Consider the following 7,668-nt stretch of genomic DNA (forward strand, 5'->3'; position numbering starts at 1 on the left):
TTCCGCTCCACTGGATCTTCCTTCCTCAACAACTTCGTTTTCCCCTGGACAGACCTGAACTGACACAAATAAAGAGAAAAGTAGGGCCAAATGGCCCAAAAGCCGAAGACGCATCACACCTACACACTTAAACCATACTTGCCCTCAAGTATGTAGGTGGATTCACAGAAGACACGGACAAAAAGTTTAAAAGAAAAGAAATAAAACCACGAGACACGAAACTTGCACCAACATCAGGATCAGATCATACTAACATGCATCATTCAGTTCAGTCAAACTACAAACCAGAGTAATGAATATGCATAAAGTGTGATAGTAGTCTCTCTTTCTCTCTAGTACCGGGCTAAGTGTATACACTCTTACTTTGCTGTACCAGTTCTTCTAAGAGTTTGATTGAAAACTACAAGTGGAACACACTAGTATGACTCATCAGAGGGTCTTTGCTTGGTTGTAATGGGGTATACGGAGCAAAGGTGGGATAAATATGGTTCAGTGGCTTAATTCAGTATCACCCTTACTCAGCATACATGTTCAGTAAAACTACAACCAACCCTTTATTCCCCCGTTTCAATAGGGTCCATCCTTTCTTTGATTTTTGGCAATAATTTTCATTCATATTTTTTTGTGCCCAGATTTTCTTTCTTTTCTCCAGTTCCTTGTTTACCATTTCATGCACTCCAACAGTTATTTCTTTTAGATATAGCAATAGAAAGGCTCACGAAAGAATAACTTCGGCTCAAATTGGCATAACAAGGGATTCTTTTCACATTCATCAACAAAGAAAAATCTGGGGCCCTAATCAAAGAAATGTGCCCTAATCCCGCAAGTCATTACTAGCAATATAAGTCCTCAAACAAAATCTAGATTCCCTAGCACAACAAAGTCTCACCAGAAACATGCGATTTTTCAAAAAAAAATATGGCCCTGATCTCACTGGTGGGGTATTATCTGTAACCTCACAACTACTATCATGCATATCATACTCAACCACCAAATCAAACCAAGACCGAAATCAGCATGCAAATTCTCATCACAATCAAACAATGCAAGTAAGACTCGACTCTAACAAGACTCTAGAGACACTAAAACATGAAAAATCAAAAGATAAAAACAAAACCTAATCTAAAAGTTCAGGGTAAGAAAACTTAATTATCTCGGTTTTTTCACTAGTGGGGTAGGTGCGACCTGTTCTTCCTCTATGGGCTTTTCCGACACCTCGATCATCTCCTCCGAGGTCTCTTTCTCTACCTCATGTTCTTCCATCACAGGGACGTCTTCTGGCCCTCTCTCCTCCGTCTGACTGGCCACGACCGGCTCTTCGGTAGCTTTGATAGATGTTTCCTCGGATGTGGTTCGTCTGGTGGTCCGTTTCGTCGGAGGTCGGGGCTTGGCAGCCTTCTTCTTCGCCGGAAGTTGAGTGCTTCCAGAACCAGTTTCACCTTTAGTCTTTGCCATTGCGTGTTGTTGGGATTGAGAAAGTGTTTGGAAAGTTAGGGTTTTGGGTAGGAATTTAGGGAACTACGTGGTTTTTAAGGTGGTAACAGCGGTTACCAAAATTGAAGGGGTGGGAGATAGAGGAGATCGTGTGTAGCGGTTATGGTGATTTAGGGTTTTGGAAGAAGTGGGGAGAAGTGTTTAAGGGAAGTGGGGATGACGGTTATGGCAAGGCTTTAATTAAGGAAAGAAGAAATCTCTCCAAAATTTGAATTTCAAATTTTCCTTCGGAAACCCAAATGTTCCCGTCTCATCATGTCAGACTGCTGCCTCCACCTCTCTGACGTCACCCCTTCCCGGTTAGACCTCTCCTGCTCGCAAAATTCCCAATCCTCCACCTACACACTTTGCAACGCAAAGTGGGTTTGAAATCTCCACTGGGCCTCCGCCTTTCTTACCTTTTCCGGCCCATCTCACCTGCAAGTTAGTGCATCCAAACAAAATAAAACAACTTAAAAGAAAAGAAAATTCGGTAAAGACCATACCGAATAAACCACACTGGGTTGCCTTCCAGCAAGCGCTCTTGTTTCCCGTCTTGAGCTCGACATTCCTTCCTTCTTTACTCGTACACAGGGTCGAGAAGGTGGCATTCCTCCTTCTCCTTTTCTACTTCAGTAAGTTCATGGTAGGGCTTCAGGCGATGCCCATTTACCACAAACGTATCAACTCCATTGTGATCGTACACTTCTATGCTTTCGTTTGAAAAAATTTCTTTGATCACGAATGCTCCTGACCATTTTGAACGAAGTTTTCCAGCCATCATCTTGAAGCGTGAATTGAAAAGTAGGACTTTTTGTCCCACCAAGAACTCCTTTTTTCTGATCTTGGCATCATGGATCTTCCTGGTCCGCTATTTGTAGAGCACTGCATTGTCGTAAGCCTCCAACCGAAGTTCTTCCAACTCACTCAGCTGCAACTTCCTTGCCTCTCCAGCTAGGGTCATACTAAGGTTAATTTGCTTGATTGCCCAGTACGCCTTATGTTCGATTTCCACAGGTAAATGACATCTTTTCCCATAAAGCAAGCGGAACGGGGACATTCCAATGGGTGTCTTGAAAGTAGTTCGGTATGCCCATAACGCGTCCCCCAAATGGTTACTCCTGTCCTTGCGGTTAGGGTGTACCACCTTTTCCAAGATGCTTTTTATCTCTCTGTTGGAAATCTCAGCCTGGCCATTGGCTTGGGGTGATATGTTGTAGTGACCTTGTGTGTCACCCCCACCTTCTTAATTAGTGCTCTGATAGTGGCATTACAGAAGTGAGACCCCTGATCACAATCCTGCCACGGTGTGAGCATCATTGCTTGCGGTTGCCTTGACTTCAACCCACTTTGACACGTAATCAACTACCACCAGAATATATTCGTAGTTCTTTGACTTTGGAAAAGGTCCCATAAAGTCAATTCCCCACACGTTAAAAATCTCAACTGGCATGATTGGAACTTGTGGCATTTCATCTTTTGCGGTAATGCCTCCAGTCATCTGGCATTTCGGGAAGCTCTGTACCCACTTTTTTGCATCCACGAATATGGTGGGCCAGTAGAATCCACTTTCTAAAATTCTGTGGGCCGTGCGCTTTCCCCCAAAATGTCCGCTGTTTGCTGTTCCATGACACATGTCTAGAATTTGGGCATGTTCATCCTCAGGTATGCACCTCCGTATGACTTGATCTGCTCCAGTCCTCCAAAGATATGGATCCTCCTAGTAATAGAATCGTGCTTGCACAAGTAACTTTCTTTGCTCGAACCTTGTCAATCCTGGAGGCAATTCTTTAGTGATCAGATAGTTAGCTATATCGGCATACCATGGCTCCTGGTTGGCTAGAGCATACAGTTCCTCTCCTCCTACTCGGGTGCATACAGAGTATAACTTTTCGTCTGGAAAAGTATCAGTAATGGGCATACCATCATCCTCTTCCAGTTGCAATCTGCTAAAATGATCCGCCACAAGATTGGCAGCTCCATTTTTGTCTCTTATTTCGATATTGAACTCTTGCAAAAGTATAATCCACCTGATGAGACGAGGTTTGGACTCCTTTTTAGCCATCAAATACTTCAACGCTGCATGATCTGTGTAGACCACCGCCTTTGTTCCCAAAAGGTAGGAACGAAATTTCTCTATGGCAAACACCACTGCTAAGAGTTCTTTCTCGGTAGTGGTATAGCTGCATTGTGCTGGATTCAGAGTCTTGGATGCGTAGTAGATTACATAACTTTCTTTTCCTTTCTTCTGCCCCAGTACTGCTCCAACGGCATGGTTGCTGGCATCACACATTATTTCGAACGGTAAGTCCCAAACCGGAGGTTGAATAATGGGGGCTGACACCAACTTTTCTCTCAAAATTATGAATGCCTCTTTGCAATCGTCATCAAACTCGAATGGCACATCTTGTTGAAGAAGTTCTGGTCATGGGCTGAGCAATCTTGGCGAAGTCTTTGATGAATCATCGGTAGAACCCTGCATGACCAAGGAACGCCCGTATGTGCTTTACTGTTGTCGGATAGGGCAGTTTGGCGATAGAATCGACCTTAGCTTTATCCACTTCGATCCCCCTCTCCAAAATCACGTGCCCCAGCACTATACCTTCTCTCACCATAAAATGGCATTTCTCATAATTAAGGACCAGACTTTTCTCCATGCACCTTTTCAACACGAGCTCTAGATGCTTCAAACAAGTGTCAAAAGAGTTTCCATATACGGTGAAGTCATCCATGAAGACTTCAATGCAATTCTCAAGTAGGTCGGAGAAAATGCTCATCATGCACCGTTGAAAAGTTCCTGGTGCGTTGCATAATCCGAACGGCATTCTTTGATATGCAAATGTTCCAAATACGCAGGTGAAAGTGGTTTTTTCCTGGTCTTCATGTGCGACAAAGATTTGCATGTACCCTGAATATCCATCAAGAAAGCAGTAATAGGCATTACCAGCTAGCCTTTCAAGCATCTGGTCGATAAAGGGTAAGGGGAAGTGATCCTTCCTGGTTGTCTCATTCAGCTTCCTGTAGTCGATACAAACTCTCCAGCCTGTCTGCAAACGGGTGGGTACCAACTCGCCTTGATCATTTTCTACCACCTGTATTCCTGACTTCTTCGGTACGACATGGACGGGACTCACCCATTGACTATCGGATATGGGGTAAATGATTCCCAATTCCAGTAGCTTGAGAATCTCTTTCAAGACTACCTCCTTCATGACGGGATTCATCTTTCTTTGTGAGTCTCGAACAGGTTTGGCTCCTTCCTCAACATAGATGTGGTGCATGCACTCTGTGGGACTGATGCCTTTGATATCGACTAAGGTCCAACCGATGGCTTCCCTGTTCTCCCGTAATACTCTAACTAATCGATCTTACTGCACACGGGTTAGGTCAGCACTGATGATAACTGGGAGCGTTTCTTCTGGGCCCAAATAAGTATACTGCAAATGCTTAGGCAGCTTCTTGAGTTCTAGCATGGGTGCTTTTTGGATTGATGGCAACAGCTTCTCGTTCTGCCCATACTGAGCCAACAACTCTGGTTTGCTTGTCTCCGTTCCTTCAGCTAAGTAGACCTCCTGGATTAGCTCCTTGATCTTCTGGTCTACCTCCAACTTAGCTTCCATGGTACTTTCTCGGAGAGAGTAAAGTTCCATGATGGCTTCCTTCATCTAATCATCCTCCATATGCTCCGCATCTCGATCAGTCAGACCATACTGGATCACTTTATCTGTAGTATCCCCTGAACCAAAAGCAATTCCATGTTCTTGCACCACGGGTTCAAACACATCGATCATGTCCACCATTTCCATTGCTTGTTTCCTCTTCATGGTCTCATAGATTTTGAATTCTTCTTGGACTCCATCGAACTCACACGTCAAAATTCAGGTTTTCATATCGATCTTGGTTCCAGCGGTCATCATAAATGGTCTCCCCAATAGTATAACATTCTCTCCTGTTTCAGGTCTGGTGTCCAGAACATAGAAATCAGCTGGGAAAATCAAATCTCCAACCTTGATCAGTACATCCTCCACCACTCCTTCAGGGTAAGCGTTGGATCTGTCGGCCAACTGTATGACCACACGGGTGTTCCTCATCTCACCAATGTTCAATCTCTTGTACACAGCTAATGGCATCACATTGATCGAGGCTCCCAAGTCCATCATGGCCTTGTCCATGTTTGTTCCGCCAATGTTGCACGGAATGGTGAACATCCCTGGATCCTTCCTCTTCGTGGGCAACTTCTGTTGGATCACAGCCGAGACACTCTCTCCCATCACATAATGGACTTCTTCCTCCATCTTTACTTTCCTTGAACAAAGATCTTTCAAGAATTTGGCATACTTAGGAATCTGCCTGATAGCATCGAGTAGGGGTATGCTTAGCTCCAATTTTTGGAACATCTTCATCATTTCACTTGCTTCCTTCTCTTTATTCTTCTGTCTCAGGCGTCTGATAACACTCATGTTTCCATGGTTTTAGTGTTCATATGATGTTAATTTTATAGGAAATTGAGTGTTGGATGATTGTTTTGTGCTTAATTTGCTTTATCTTTGGAAACATGATTCTTACTCGAACTTTGAAGGAAATTTCAGGTTTATTGAGTTCGAATTTGGAAAACTTATCTTAAATAAACGTTGTAGATCGTCTCGATACGAGTTCGTGAGTGCAAACGAATCATAAATCGGAGTTCGGACGAGAAAGTTATGACCAAAACAAGAAAGTCGCGCGCAGCAGCGAAACAGCGGCGACTGCCGCCTGAAGAAGGAATTTTGTGAAGGATCCGGCGGCCGGGCGGCGACCGCCGGGCAGCCCGCCGAGTTTTCGGCGCCAGCGGCGCCCGCGCGGTGAGCGCCGTCCGATCGCCGCCAGACCGCCGCGCCTCCGTGTTTTTTGCGTTTTTTATGCGTTTTTCAAGTCCTTTTCGAGCTCAAACTCTGTATTTTACCCTGGTACTATAAATAGGTCTTCTTTTGACCTATTTTGGGTTCCCTTTTCAGTTCCCAAACTTTATTTTTCAGTTTTCTAGCTTTCAGAATTTTATTGCTTTCTAGTTTTAAAGGCTTGGATCAAGACTGAAGATTCAAGCCGCTACAATCGTTTTCATTCGGTTTTTATACAATTTAGTTTTTATAATTGCATTATTCTTAATTATGTTTATGTTTTATTTCAGCATGTCTGGCTAGTTTCCTTTAGATGATTCTAGGGTTTGTAAATAGTTGATTGAATTTATGTGATTTATTTTTTAATACCTTTGTGCCTTCCAGTTTATGATTCATAATTCCTGGTGCTTAATTTCTTGTGAATTATCTGATCAATAGTTTGCATGTTTAGCTATTCGGTTTGAGACCTAGCGGAGATAACTGTTTAGCGGATTCAGGAATGTATGATATAATTTTAACCTTGAGACCTAGCGGAGATAGGTGGATCATAGGGAGCTATTCTTATGAGCTATTGGGAGTTAGTAGATTTTCTTGAGACCTAACGGAGATAGATAATTTACTAATCTACGATCGTTGCTGCTCTAGCGAGAGTGATTGATTAATTAAGTGATCTCTCATGATAACTGGATTAAACTGGTACATAGGATTAATAGATTTATTATGTGGATTTAGTTAATGAATTTACTACCCTAGGATCAGTTGTCTTTTAATATTCGAATTTTCCTACGTGTTTTTAATTATTGTTAATTGCGTTTTAGTATAAGTTAATTAAACCTTCCTGCTTTCGTTTACCTGCATACTGTGAGAGTCTGTTTAGGAAATAGCTAAAGTAGTTTCGTTGTGTCAGTCCCTGTGGATACGATACTTGGTTACCAATTTATGCTACAATTGCACCGTGTTAGTTGCGGTAATTTGTTGCTAATAAAATAGTGATTAACTTTTTGGCGCCGTTGCCGGGGACTGTTAAGAATTCGCTTTAATATTTTCGATAGGACTTTATAGTACTGTAGGTTTTTTTTTGTTTTTATTTTTTCTTTTCTAACTTTTAAAAGTTGTGTTTCTGTAGGTTGCATATGAACACACGATCTCACGAAAATCTTCTCTTTGAGTTTGACCCTGAAATCAATAAGACCTTGCGCAACCTAAAGAAGCAGAACGATCAAGTTGAGACAGAAACGATGGCTACTCCAGAGCAAATCCAAATTCGAGCTTTGCAAGAGCAGTTGAAGAAGCTGCTTGATGCACAGGAGACAAGAGA

Source organism: Salvia miltiorrhiza, chromosome 8, assembly GCF_028751815.1.
Source record: "Salvia miltiorrhiza cultivar Shanhuang (shh) chromosome 8, IMPLAD_Smil_shh, whole genome shotgun sequence".
Lineage (NCBI taxonomy): Eukaryota > Viridiplantae > Streptophyta > Magnoliopsida > Lamiales > Lamiaceae > Salvia > Salvia miltiorrhiza.